We start from the raw sequence: 14,539 nt of genomic DNA on the forward strand, positions 1-14,539 counted from the left end.
ACAAATACCTTGATTTTAAAACCAATTCAAGTATTAATTATTCTTTCATCTGTGAGAGTGATAAAAAAGTAGGCAGTATTATACTGCACTGAAAAAATGACAATTAGGCTTTCAGATGATAATCTGAGGCCTCTTATTAAACACAGTTTCATTAAGTAACATATATCTCCTTTAGTAGAATATATCTCCAAAGAAGCAACATGAACAAACTAGATTACTTCCTCATTTGAAATTTTTTCCTTTTTTTTTCCCCATCATTTTCCTTTTTTACAAATTGGTCCTGATACAGCAAGAAGATCTTCTACCTAAATACTGAATATTTTTCTCCAAATGCTATCCTTTTTTTAACATAGAAGCTATGCTGGCCAAAACTCTAATCTGAACACAGCCTTCTCTCTCAAAACATCTATCATGTACTCTGCCTGCATAAAATTAACTTCAGTGCATGAAAAGCAAGCATTCTGAGCAGCCATTTTTAGATATCCATAACGTGGAGTTTAATTACTTTTTTCCAAGTCGGCCTTGCATGAGGAGTGATCCACTCGGGCCTGTGGGCACCACGAGCAGCCTTCAGCTCCACAGCCACCACCAGCAGCTGAACCCCTCGCAGTTCTGCTTTTTGAGCTCTTTACCCCCCTGTTTCTCCACTGCGACGTCTGAAATCAATCGTCATAGCAACAGGAGGCTGAGCCTTCATTTGCACGGCAGATCAGCGTCCCGATCAGCCGCTGTCAGCGGGGCCTGACCCCACTGCGCGGAGCCCGCTCCTGAGGGGACAGCCGGGTGACACCGGAGCCGCGGGCTCAGCCCAAGCCCTGCCCTGAGGGGACAGCCGGGTGACACCGGAGCGGCGGGCTCAGCCCAAGGCCTGCCCTGAGGGGACAGCCGGGTGACACCGGAGCGGCGGGCTCAGCCCAAGGCCTGCCCTGAGGGGACAGCCGGGTGACACCGGAGCGGCGGGCTCAGCCCAAGCCCTGCCCTGAGGGGACAGCCGGGTGACACCGGAGCGGCGGGCTCAGCCCAAGCCCTGCCCTGAGGGGACAGCCGGGTGACACCGGAGCGGCGGGCTCAGCCCAAGCCCTGCCCTGAGGGGACAGCCGGGTGACACCGGAGCGGCGGGCTCAGCCCAAGCCCTGCCCTGAGGGAACAGCCGGGTGACACCGGAGCGGCGGGCTCAGCCCAAGGCCTGCCCTGAGGGGACAGCCGGGTGACACCCAGGTAACACCGGAGCCGCGGGCTCAGCCCAAGCCCTGCCCTGAGGGGACAGCCGGGTGACACCGGAGCCGCGGGCTCAGCCCAAGCCCTGCCCTGAGGGGACAGCCAGGTGACACCCAGGTGACACCGGAGCGGCGGGCTCAGCCCAAGCCCTGCCCTGAGGGGACAGCCGGGTGACACCGGAGCCGCGGGCTCAGCCCAAGCCCTGCCCTGAGGGGACAGCCGGGTGACACCGGAGCGGCGGGCTCAACCCAAGCCCTGCCCTGAGGGGACAGCCGGGTGACACCGAAGCCGCGGGCTCAGCCCAAGCCCTGCCCTGAGGGGACAGCCGGGTGACACCGGAGCGGCGGGCTCAGCCCAAGCCCTGCCCTGAGGGGACAGCCGGGTGACACCGGAGCGGCGGGCTCAGCCCAAGCCCTGCCCTGAGGGGACAGCCGGGTGACACCGGAGCGGCGGGCTCAACCCAAGCCCTGCCCTGAGGGGACAGCCGGGTGACACCGGAGCGGCGGGCTCAACCCAAGCCCTGCCCTGAGGGGACAGCCGGGTGACACCCAGGTAACACCGGAGCGGGCTCAGCCCAAGCCCTGCCCTGAGGGGACAGCCAGGTGACACCGGAGCCGCGGGCTCAGCCCGAGCCCTGCCGGCACTCCCCGACTGCTCTGGTGCCGCTCAAGAACCACGAGCGGCTGCAGCAAAGCTGCCCTGCCCAGATTAGCGCTCCTGAGTCCCGAGCTGTAAATAGACACACACAGCTGATTAAAGCTACCATTAAACAAGTGGTTCATTTGACTTACAATAGACTTTAAATAAGAGTTCCTTGAGGCAGGTGTTGGATGGGTGTTATGCTGTTGGGTTTTGGTGAGGAAAAGAATCCATTTTTGCCACAGTAGAAGGTATGAATAAGCAAAATTTTGTCCCCTGAGAAATCTGGAAGAAAAAAGAACAGTAGTATATTAATCATTACACTTCTGCTATTTGAATAATAATAACTGCCAAAATAGTCTTTACCTTTGACCTTAGAAGCCTAATGGATATTTCTCTTAATACAGATAAATTACCACATACAGTAATTTGCATTAAGAATGCAAAATTCTTGGGCACAACCCAGACAATTAATAAAAAAAGAATTATGAATGTACAAAAATATCCTTACGGCTCTCCTACATGAAAATGGCAACTTGCATTTGGAATTTCTTTTAAGACTTCTTTGTCCTAAGACTCATCAAATACAGCTTTGAAAGTTTTCTTCTCTTAAGCTTCCAAAATCTGAAGCAATGAACTAATGAAGAGATATCCAGCAGACTCAAGCCACTCTTTTGATGAAAATAAAGAGACAAGCACATGAAGAAAGAAGGAATACCATTTCATAGGGTCTATTTATTTTTAAAAGATACAGCAGTTCCCTTTCCATATAATCTACTCCCATCTCCCAAGAATAAATCCTGCGGCTTGCAAATGCAGAATGCAATTACTATAAGCTTCACCTTATTATTCTAAAAGGCGTTTACAATCAGTTTTATTGTTTCTGGTTTTTTAATCCATTCACAAAATTGATACAGTTGTAACTGGGCTCAACCCCACTAAAATCAGGATTTAACAGCCAAATCTTTTTATGATGGAAAACATTCCTCCTGATAATGCTTTTAAAACAGGCAAAACTATAAAAAGGTCCACAATGTTATGAGTTTTTGAGAATTAGGATATGAAAACAGAAGATAACATTATTCCTTGCTATCTCCTAAAATACATACACAAGTAACCAAATCTCAGTAGATAATAGTTCCTATGCAAAAACTCCCAAATGTCTGTGTGACAGCTCAGCTGTAACATGAGTTAAGTACCTCAATTAACAAGTATTAACTTACCCAACTCTAAACTCAGGTGCATGTGAACTAACATACAGGAGTTAATAAGAGTCCTACTGGTTTTTTTTCCTTCACTATGGCATATTTTCATGCAAGAAACATAAATATGACCAAAGTATTATCTTCAATTCTTTTTTGGAAATCACTTATGGATGTAGCACACCACAGATACCCTCACACTGAAGTAGATTATTTCAAAGTTTGTAACATCATAAAAAGCTTAATTCCATACATTGCAAAGGAAATGCAGTCAAACCACATTCGCCTGTGACCCACTCTTTATCACCCTCGGGGAACTTAAAAATAACTGTAAAACCCTCAACTTACAGAAGCAACTTTAAATAACTCTTAACACTTTGAAGGGTACTTGGACCGCAGGGGGACAGAAATAATCATCAAGTGTGAATATGCCTCCACATTTCCAGCTATACAATATTCACAAACTGAAATATCCACACTAAGAAACTCCCCTTAGCTTCGGGTAATAACTAAAAACTCTGATATCCAGCCCTCAAAACTGAATGATGATGCTTCTGCTAAGGGGTTTGTAACTGTTATCATTGCCCTGGAAATAAACAAGCAAAGTCGATTCCTTTTTTCAACACATATTAACAAACAATGATCAAAACATTTTTATAGCTTTGTTCAACACATCTGTTGCACAGAGTAATAAACACTTTCCAACACTCAGGCAACTTCTGTTCAAAGAGGACTCAACTTATGTACTTGCAGTAATTTTATTTTATTATATCACAATTTACCATTTAAAATTAAAAAAAATATTTCATTTAGCTTGCAGTTGTAAATAAGTTATCTAAAATATTACCCTGGATACTGTAATGATCAGGACACAAGGACATAGCACACATACTCAAAACCCTTTTCAGCCTTTCTCACACGTGCATTGGAGCTTCAGCAGTTTAAGATCAACCCTAAGTACTGCTTACCCTGCTGTATTCCCCTGTAAAGTGGACCAAGAAACCAAAGAATTCTCCCTATATGACCCCAACTTGGTCTGTGACAAACTACATGAGGATATAAAAGCTCAGAATAAAATTATCATGAGATATGAAAAGGTTCAGAATGGAATTTCAATTGCAATTCTGTCATCATTCTGAGCACAAATTTTGAATTTTTCTTTTTACCTTTGCATGGTCCCTGCAACAGCTTCTGTGTGAAGTTAGCACAGAAAATGAAACGCAGACTGAAGATGCTACATACATATTGCAAACCAACAACTCCATCTCCAACAGGTATTTTGAAGGTAAGAGTCTGAGACAGAATCAACTGAGGCCAGAGATCAGAGATGTTCTCTGTTAAGAATGAATATCCACATTAACTCTCATTTTCCCCCTTTTTTATCTGACATTTCAAAGCAGTCACTAACAAAGAGCTGAAGAAGCTTTCTCCACTCAGTTTCTAGAAATACCTCAATTCTCTCCCAAGACTCTCATGCACTGCTTGTTCTGAACTCAAAAGGGGTTCCATTTCCCACTTCTGACACAGGCTTCAGATACTTCCTACAATTTTCTCAGCAGCTTTGGATCAGCTGCACAGTGCTGAAAACCTCTGGCCATACTCTGTTAAATGTGGATCAGCATCTCCCCAAGCATGAGCACATCTCAAGTGTGTGCTTGCTTCCATTATTTCTGTTACATACATGAACACTGAACTAGCTGTAAGTCCAGACATAAATCATCCCCTTCTGTAGCATCAGCTTTGTGCTTCGGTTCTGTCAAGACTCGGCTTCTTCAGTGCAACTTCTACATTCTGTACAAGGCCTTGCCCACTGCTCATTGGTTCTTTGCAATTATTTAATTTAGCTCAAGCAACACATGAGGGAAATTTATCTCTAATAAGAGGAAGTAATAACATTCAAGAAATCATAACAAGACCACCAAGGGGCTTCCATGATAAAGATGGCCACTATTGGTACTGGTCTTCTTAAGGACAAAGGACAAGTACCAAAGAAATGATAATTCTATTCTAGCCATGGAACTGTGTCTATCTGTGTCCTGCAGATGTCTGTGTTGAAAACTATGGGGGGGAAGGATGCAAAATTTGACACATAGCATCTGTCTACAGCTCAGCTACAGAAGATTCATGACTAGCTAATGTTTCATGTTCTTGCAGATCTGTGACAGTTGTCATTCCCCAGAGTAAGGCAGCACCTCAATGATCTATCTAACTTTTCAAAGACAAATTCTTGAACACAGTCTGAAGTGCTGGCACAAATTCAGTTTCTTTTTTTTTCTGAACCTTCATCACTTGAAATCATTTTATAATCACTGCATGAGAAACACTTATTGCTTTATCTATGTCCTAAGTATGTATGTCCGTCACAGGTAACTGATGAAGGAAAGGATTTCTCCTCCTGCTAGAAAAGTCTTACTGTGACCAGTGTTCTTGCATGTGAACACATTTCTCCCCTTCCCAGCTTATGCCAGTTTGACTCAGAAAATGTGTGCAGTGGATTGAGTTGACAGGGATATGAAGGCAGAAGCTTAAAGGACATCAAAAGTGTTAGCAAAATGAGCTCTGTATAAATAGTCTTACTGATACAAGTCTCCAAGCATCCTTTGTCTTCTTGTGCACAGAGATTAGAGGAAAGCTCAAATGCTTAATTGTATGTCAAGTGCACTGTCAGCGATTAAGGGTTCAGTATAGTCTTTAAAAATGGAGTCTGGAGCACATCCCTGCCTTTATGGAGACAATTCAGCTGCTGTTTTAAACACAAGGCTTGACTGTCTGTTAAGGAACAATGTCACTGTCTGCACGTGACATTGTTCCTTACATCAAGGCAAAACACATACCAGTGATTTTTTTCACATTCCTCTTAAAAATACTGATCCTCTCAATTGGTAAATCCCACAGCTTCAGTGACAGACTGATGAGAAAGTTCTCTCTCTTACAGGTACCCTAAAAAATAGCAGCAGGATTGAACGTCTGAAATTCAGATTATGTGCAAAAATCAAGTCCTTGTAAGTCCTTAGGTGCACGTAAGTTAGAAAGAATAGCAAGCTATGAGCAGGCATTTATGTAATGTGCTGGAATTCAGCAGAAGCTGGAATATGAGCTCAGTGTGTGCTGAGCTAAATGATCTCCAGCAGGGAAGAACACACACACACACACACACACACACACCATGCAGCAAAACAGAACTGGGGAATTTCCCCCCAACCCTGAGACTCCCACCCTTGTTTCTGTGAAACATGATGTTCCTTAGTTACTGCATTCAGTTTAGAAAATGAAACTAAGAGGAATAGAAGACTTAATTCCCTTCTATCCTAAAAAACCCTATCATTTAATATAATCTCCAAGATTTTAAAACAGATAGAGATACAAATGAGGAAATAAAGATTTGAGACACGGCATCTAGAATGATTCATTTCACAACATTTTGAAGATTTAGAATATAAGTATAGCAACTGTGTGTTTCACTTTACATTCAATTACATAAGTAATTGAAAAGTCCTGCAGTAGGAAACTCATTCGTGAAATGAATGTAAAATTACCTAGTATTAAGAATGGTTGTTCATGAAAAATTAAAAAAACATGCCCTAAACAGTAAAAAAAAATTCCTTTCATTTAGTCAAATCAATTTGGTTACACAGACTTAGCTTTCTCCAGCCATAAATAAGCTGTAACTACCTCTACAGTTATGATTTTTCCTGTAATTCAGGCAATATGAAAAATAATAATTAATAGGAAATACTCAGGCTAAACAAGGAGAACTAAGAGCTGATGAAACAAGGGAAGTGTTATAAGGAAACATGCACCAGAATTGTACACACAAAAGAAAGCAAGAGAAACTAACAGATATTCCAAGTTTGATGTTAAAATAGCCTAATTTCTGACCAAGTTCAACAGGATGGATATTCAGCATCTCTAAGAAGTAGCCCATTAGTTCTAATTGCCACTGTCATCATCATCTATTATTGCATTCTATGGAAAAGCAGGACATGGAATTAAATAGCACTGTACCAACTAGGAAATTCATAATGCCAGGAAAAAACATATGGAAAAGGCTATTGATTGCAAAATAGAGCCAGGGGTGGGGGAATAAAACCCTTCACCACACTGAATATTAATGTCTACCGGCAAGAGCTAAAAAAACCAAAAAACCAGTGCCTGCATTTTTCAATTTATGTACCAAATACACATATGAAAAGAACACCTGTAAAACTAAATGAAGAACAATCTCTTCTGAAACAAACAGCTCATCATGAACTCCCAGACCAAGACCAACTCCCAGATCAAGGGACCAAGCTACCCCAGGGATAACAGCGCAATCTTCCCCGAGAGTCCGTATCGACGGGGAGGTTTACGACCTCGATGTTGGAGGAAAATACAAAAGAATTTGCAGTCTCCTTGAGCCTTAGCTGACAAACGTGATGACAACCTCACTCTAAGGAATTAGGATATATTTGTAAAGCTTACTGCAAGCTCCAGCATATAAATATCTTTCAATTTAATCTGCTGCAGAGAAAAATATTGATATATTTTTAAAACATCTGAAATTGGATTCTGAAAGGATTTCAGAAATACCTGTATTTTCCCCTGAACTTTGTCATAAAAGCCATGGAGAGTTGACAGATATATTTTAAAAAATCCTTTAAGCTATCAAAAAAACTATTCTCTTTCATACATTTAATTTTTTTTCTTTTTAATTTTAAAGACATTGATCAAACTCTCCTGCTTTGATGCTGATCAGAAGCCAGATGCATAGCAGAGCTGATTGGGAGTTGTTACTGATTATTTTTAGAAACAAATGTTTCAGCACTTTGGACAATACCCACTGTCAGTTTATTAGAAATTATTCAAAAACTCATGGCAGAAAATGGCTCTGCCTGACTAGCAGGGCTGCTTATTAGCCAGAAATTCAAGGAGGAGAGAGAGAATTGTGTTACTGTTGGTTCAGAATAAAAAGTTGTGCATGTGGAACAGGAATGATTTCAATGAAGATCTTTAAGTTCATTTAGGTTTTATATGAAACAGAAATAGCTGTGTGGGAGGGAGGGAGGGAAAGAGAGAAAATTACAATTATATGCAGGGAGTTGGTCCCACAACAACAGATCAGTAGTGTTTGGAAGACACATGCTCAACAGACAGACAAGACTATAAAGCACACAAAAGGAATTTTAAAAAACCCCAACAAACCCCACCAAAAACAAATAAGCAAAACAAAGCCCCCAAAAACAAAATAAACCCCTCCAGCCCCCCAAAACAAAGAACCCAACCAAGAAAAAAAACAACAAAAAACAAACAAACAAACAAACAAAAAAACCAAACCCAACCAAACCAAAAAACAAAAGAGTTGGCTTGAAACCATGTTCTTCCATGGCAGAAAACCCAACTATGTGAGCTTTTCACATTGGTGGCTTAAGGAGTGACCAACCACAGTGTAAGAAGCAGAACTCCCATTTCCCCTGCTTAGCTTTGCAGAAAGCCATTTAAAAAAATGATGGCTTTATTTTTTACGTCAGTGACTTTGCACTAAACCAGTCAGGCAGGCAGTGTGTGCTGCTGTGATGGTTTAACCCCAGCCAACAGCCCAGCCCCAAGCAGCTCCTTGGCCAGCATGAGAACTGGTAAAGGTAAAAGCTGAAAAACTCCTGGGTTGAGATGAAGATAGTTTGGCAGGGAGAGCAAAGCAAAACAAGGAATCAGTTCAGTGCTTCCCATGGTTGGGCAGGTGTTCAGCCATCCCCAGGAGAGCAGGGCCCCAGCACACAGAATGGTGGCTGGGGGAAACAAACACTGCCACTCCAAATGTCCCCTCTTCCTCCTTCTTCCCTTCTGTCACAGGGTCTGGAACATCCCTGTGGTCAGAGGGGGTCACCTGTCTTGGCTGTGTGTCCTCACAACCTCCTGTGCACCCCCAGATCCCTCCCCAGCCTAGAAGCAGGAAAAGCAGTAAAGACCTTGGCTCTGTGCGAGCTCCACCCAGCAATGACAAAAACATCTCTATATCATCAACCCTGTGTTCAGCACGAATCCAAAACACAGCCCCATACCCGACAGTGTGAAAAAAATTAACTCTAGCCCAGCCAAAACCAGCAGACACACAATATTGACTCACTTAAGTCAGCTTTTCTCTTATGTACAAATGTTTGGGAAAAACCTCTTGCTTTTCTGTTTGCTGAAGCAGTGAATTACCCAGCAGTGTTCTCCATTTCATGACAGACAGAATGAGCTCATTTCTTGAAGCTACAGTCAGTACACACTGAAAAGCAAACTATCTGTGGGGAGTTCATGATACTTGAAATATAAAATGGTACAAGCTGAACTTTACCCAGTTGATAATAATTTGATTTTTTCAAACACTAGTTTCAAAGTAAAAGTGGTATGTCCAGAAAAGAAGAAGGTCACCACCATCTAACAGTCAAATATTTAAACTTGGATCAGAACTAAACTCATGCCACTAGTATATGTGTTTTAATTAATATAGAAATGGATCTGCTTATGTGCATTGTAATATATGCAACTCAGAAACTACACAGCAACTACTATTTTCTTATGTGTAACAAAAATATTTTCTGTGATGATGATCTCTATAGATTGGAGACTTTAAATAAAAGGAAGAAAAAAAATACCACTTCCATAAATAGATTTCATCCAAAAGAAATTTAGTTGCAAAGAACTTCTTGGGCAACTTCAAATAGTCCTGAATCTGACTGGTTAATTTTTACACAGCTTATGTGACTGAATAGCTACTCCACATATACAAATCCACATCTTCTTGATTAAATTAGTCTGTCAGTCTCCCGAAGTAAAGCCACAGCCAAATGGCCCAAAGTTATACAAACCATCTCCAGCAGGAGGTTGAAAATCTGGCTCTATACCTTCTCTGTAATTCAAATGATAGAACTTAAGCTCTCAAACAGAAAGACATTCAGAAAATTTATATTATAATGCAATTGGTACTTACAGATAAGCAGTAAATGTTCCCATAATACTCTACCTCTGGAAAGTCAGACACTTAATAGAATGTCACTCCAGCCAGTGTCACCCCTGAAAGCTGACCTTGGAAATCTTCCTGTCCTATCAGGCATTCTACAAACCACTACAAGAATTTACCAAGGGACAGATTTGCTCACATTGTTCCCAATTCTTTCCATGAACTAACCCATCTGTTAAACACTGAAATGAGGGCACACACATCTATGGGACCAAAGGTTTCAGCAAGAGCCTTTTTTTCCATGTGGAGACAAAAAGGTAAGGACTGAAGCTGTAGTGTATCAGGTTTCTTACTGGAGAAACCTGGCTGAGAAAATACCTGAACTGCTGGAACTATACCACTTTGGCTTGCTAACATGGAACAGCTGCAGTGAAGGAATGTTTGCAATGGAAAGATTGTAGAAAGGTGAACAGATTCACCATGCCTTGGCTGAGCAGGAAAAATGGCCAGCATGGACAGCATGTGCTGCTCTAAAGAGTGCTGATGTGCTAAGGAAGAGCAGGGAGGAACTGCAGTCTTTTTCCTTCTCCTGCATCTGTATTTTAAACAGCCTGAAAAAAAACCCACTGAAAACTTTTTCAGCTCCCTGCTCATTGTAGGTAGAGGCATAGAGATGAGGTTAGCTTTTATAGTACTTTTGCTCTCCCTTCTAGGCCTTGGAAACTTTCTCCTGGGCATTACTAAGCTGGCTATGATGTCAAACAGCACAATGTATATACCATGTACTCTGAAGACAAATAAAGAGAAACACTAAAGCTTTATACATCATTTGCAATGTGCCACAGCGCTTCGGTGAAGATAAAATATCCAGTATTCTTGCAGAAGGCCTTAAAAATGGAAAAAAATAGTCTTGTGATTGTGAAAGCTAGGAATAAAATTAATTACAATAGTACATCAGAAGCTTAACTAACAAGCATAAGCATGATAAGCCACATACAGTCCTGTGATGTTCCAAATTTATAAATAGCTCCAATATTTTTCAGAAATAGAAGGCAGATCTCACTGCTGAAGGTGCCAATCTCTTCAGTTTTATCTGGACCCTTCTATCTACTTTTGGCTAACACACAAGGATCAGCATGCTTCAAGGCACACTTAAAATCTATGAATTCACAGAATGAATAATCCAGCTCCATGTGTAGAAAATTTATTTGGGAAATCCTATAAGCTTTGCAGGAAATTGTTCTGCAAGCAGCAGAGTGAAAGAAGCATCATTTTCTTTGGATTTTTGTCCTTTAATACCCTAAACTTGTGCAGCCACCAGCACATCCCAGAGTTAGCCCAGACACGTGCATGCACTTCTGTCTAACAGTGTAAAAAAGAAGTACCATGCTAATTTCAGGCATTTTTCTCCTTCACCAGCCAAACTTTCCCAAAAGAGACAATTGGCTTCCTCTTGGGGGGCACCTCCTCTCAGTGATGCTTTAATTGTCACAAGAATGAAAATTGTATCTAATTGTCTCATCAGAGTATTGAGCAATAGAGCAGATGCTTTCAGAATTAATGAAAAAATATTAAAATTATTTCTTGTATGCAGTAAAATCTCTTAACAATTGTTGAAAAGAGTGTAAATCTCTCTTAATTTCTGCATAAAGGGAAAGATCATTCCCTCACAAAATAAAATACCTCACCATAAAAATTTATCGAATTACTCACAGAACTTTTCAACCAAGACATTTTAATAAGACATCCTTTTAATCCCTGCCCATTTGATAAGACATTTGGTAGTTTATTATACCAGCAGTGCACAATTCATTTTTGTAACACAGCAATAATAAATAACCCATATTAAACAGTCAAATCTCAGCTTCCAGTGAAACAATATTTGGAATATAATTACATGCAGTACACATTTTGCAAAGGATGTAGACTCAGTTTCAAATTTAGCAAAATGTGACCAGGAAATAAGAATCTGGAACTTCACCACAGTGTTTGTTTGACCCTTTTCAGCCTTGAAATTTACTATTTGCCAAATGTTGTTTCAGTTTACAAGAGTGTTAAGGCTCCTCTAGTCCTCTGTAAAGAATTGACAGCTCCACGAAGAGATGCTTTTAGAATCTTGCTGGTCTAATTTATGCTGTAACTTATTTTAGTTACTCAAAATCTTATTCTCTCTGGGTAACGTTTCCAAATATTCTAAACATCCTTGTGAAACAAATGATGTCAGTTTTTCATGCTTTAAATGTACAGAGGTAGCTCAGAAGAAATGTGAGAGGAGATGACTTACTTGGAAACAAGGTATTCCCTGTCTTCTCTATGAACTGGCTCTTCCTTCTTTTAGCACTACAAACAGTGCCAGCTTCCCCAGCCACGTGCTCTCTGCCCTTATATACATTAAAAACCAGTGAGAGATCAGGTATGGATAGCTTTTGTCTAATTTACTGAAATCCTTTCTGGCTTTGCAGGAGAGGTAATTCAAAACCACATTAATCTACTGAGAAAATGACTCTGAACTTAGGCTGGACCATAATTTAGTTGTGCAACGCTTAAACTCTACGACAGAACACATGCAGCATCTAGAACAAATAGACATACTTAATTTGAACCATTCTGATTATAAAGTTTAACACATTAGAAATTAAAGAGTTTCTAATGACCTTCTCAAAATTAGTAATACCTCAAGAAAGACAAAGATCATGCTTTCATCATGCAGCCACTGTCTCTATTTTTGTCTATATGCACATCATATTATTAACAGCAAAACCAGTGAAATAGAAATTCCCATGGACTTCATGCCAAATAACTATAAAAAGAGTGTATAAACACTATCAAAGTACCAAATACTTAAACTGTATCCTTCTACTATCTATATTGCTAATTTTCATGGATTACGATTCTTAGATTGAGATATATTTCTGTAGAATGACAGAATCTTGCTCTGAACTGAACCAGTCCATATTTTTTAATTAAATGGTTAGATTGTCCAGTGAGAACACTTTTTTAAAGGATACATTTAATTCTTTTCACCCAGGTCTAGAACTACCTACCTTGGAAAAACAGGTTTACTGTGAAAAAGAGATCTTCAAGACAAACAAAAACTTCCTGAAATTCCATGAGAAACTACCTTGGACAGTACTGGCTAAGAGAAGAAATACACTGGCCTGAAAGGCTTTGTGAAGTTTGTGCTTTAGAGACATGGATTCAGTGGTAAAAAACAGGACTTAAACAGTTTGTGCAAAAGAGAATGAATCTAATTTCTCACTGTGGAATAGGACTTAGAAGTATTTTACTCTACTTCTAAAATATAGCAAAAGTATTTTCATTTCATGAGAACTGAGTAAATTAATTCAGTTCACACTGACAAAATAAGTGATGAAAGCTGTACAGGCATGTAGAAGAGCACTAACTGGAATGTTTATGTTTTCTACATCTCCATGTTTGCACTCAGTCACAGTATGTACCTCATGCCATAACAATATTGTTGCTATTATGTAATATAACATCTGATTATAGACAGTTATTAAAATAACCAATCCAGCTAGAAATTAAAACTCAAAATGACAGAGCATTGTCTGTAATTACAACACAGTTCTACTTCCACCCACGTTAGGCAGAGCTGCCCAAGTATCCTAATGCAGCAATTAATCTTTATTAATTGTATCTTAATGAAGATTCCTAGGACAAATTCAATATTGAAATTCAGACTATAATCAAATGGTACATCATCTTAAATCAGCCTAAAATGAACAGTAACTGCCAAATGATGAATTCAAGAGTAAGCTGCCTGTAGTGACAGGTAATGTGTCCCAGTTACTTGCAAAACCAAATGCCACTGCTCTATAATAAGCCAGCTTCTGTAAAAATACTACCACAGCAACCACCAAGATGAAACTTAAATAAAATGGAATAACATTTGTGTCTTATCACTCTGACTACAAGTTATAGTAACTGCATCAGAAAATTAAAAGTGATAACCACCTCCTCACTACAGGAGAGTTCTGGGACATGGCCTACATCCCAAAGAAGGCAGTTTGCTGACAACTCGTAGGCAGGAGTTGGTTGTGCTTTGGGTGATGCTGTCCCCAGCCCTGCTGGAAAAAGCAGCTGCCTGATGCAGATGTGTAAAACAAAGTAGAACCTGGAAATTCCTTTGCAAAGGAGAAGCACCCAGGAGGCTCAAAGAGGAAGGGTGAGAGATACTTGGGCCTATTTACAAGGCAGACCACCTCCTTGCTCTAGTAGACACTGAGCTCAGTAGGACCTGAAGGGCTCCCACAGCTCAAGACAGCAACAAACAGCACCTGTGACTTGAAGATTTAGCCATCTAAAGCAGGGCATCAGGGGTTTAGAGAAGTAAGTTGTGTGAAGTTGGTAAAAGAAATATCCAGGAAGGATCTATTTTTACTAAAACAATCAGTAGCTTAAAAGAGACTTATACTATTAAAAAAACCTTATGCAAGGTGGAATAATAGATAATTGAATTTCCTCCTCTTTCTTCAAGTCTGCAGGTTCCTTGGTCTGCTCTAATTTTTCCCTCTTCTGGACCTTAAAATCCAAAATT

The 14,539-nt window shown here is 40.6% G+C and overlaps 1 protein-coding gene across 1 annotated transcript in view; it reads right to left on the bottom strand.

Annotated features, from left to right (window-relative positions):
* The window catches only part of LOC118690557 (OTU domain-containing protein 7A-like), a 108,869-nt gene that overhangs the window by 50,882 nt on the left and 43,448 nt on the right, over nucleotides 1-14,539 (bottom strand). Inside the window, 1 exon segment of the mRNA XM_036389343.2 lies at nucleotides 2,010-2,142. The gene's annotated coding sequence lies outside the window, so the exon portion shown is untranslated.

Source organism: Molothrus ater, chromosome 13, assembly GCF_012460135.2.
Source record: "Molothrus ater isolate BHLD 08-10-18 breed brown headed cowbird chromosome 13, BPBGC_Mater_1.1, whole genome shotgun sequence".
NCBI lineage: Eukaryota > Metazoa > Chordata > Aves > Passeriformes > Icteridae > Molothrus > Molothrus ater.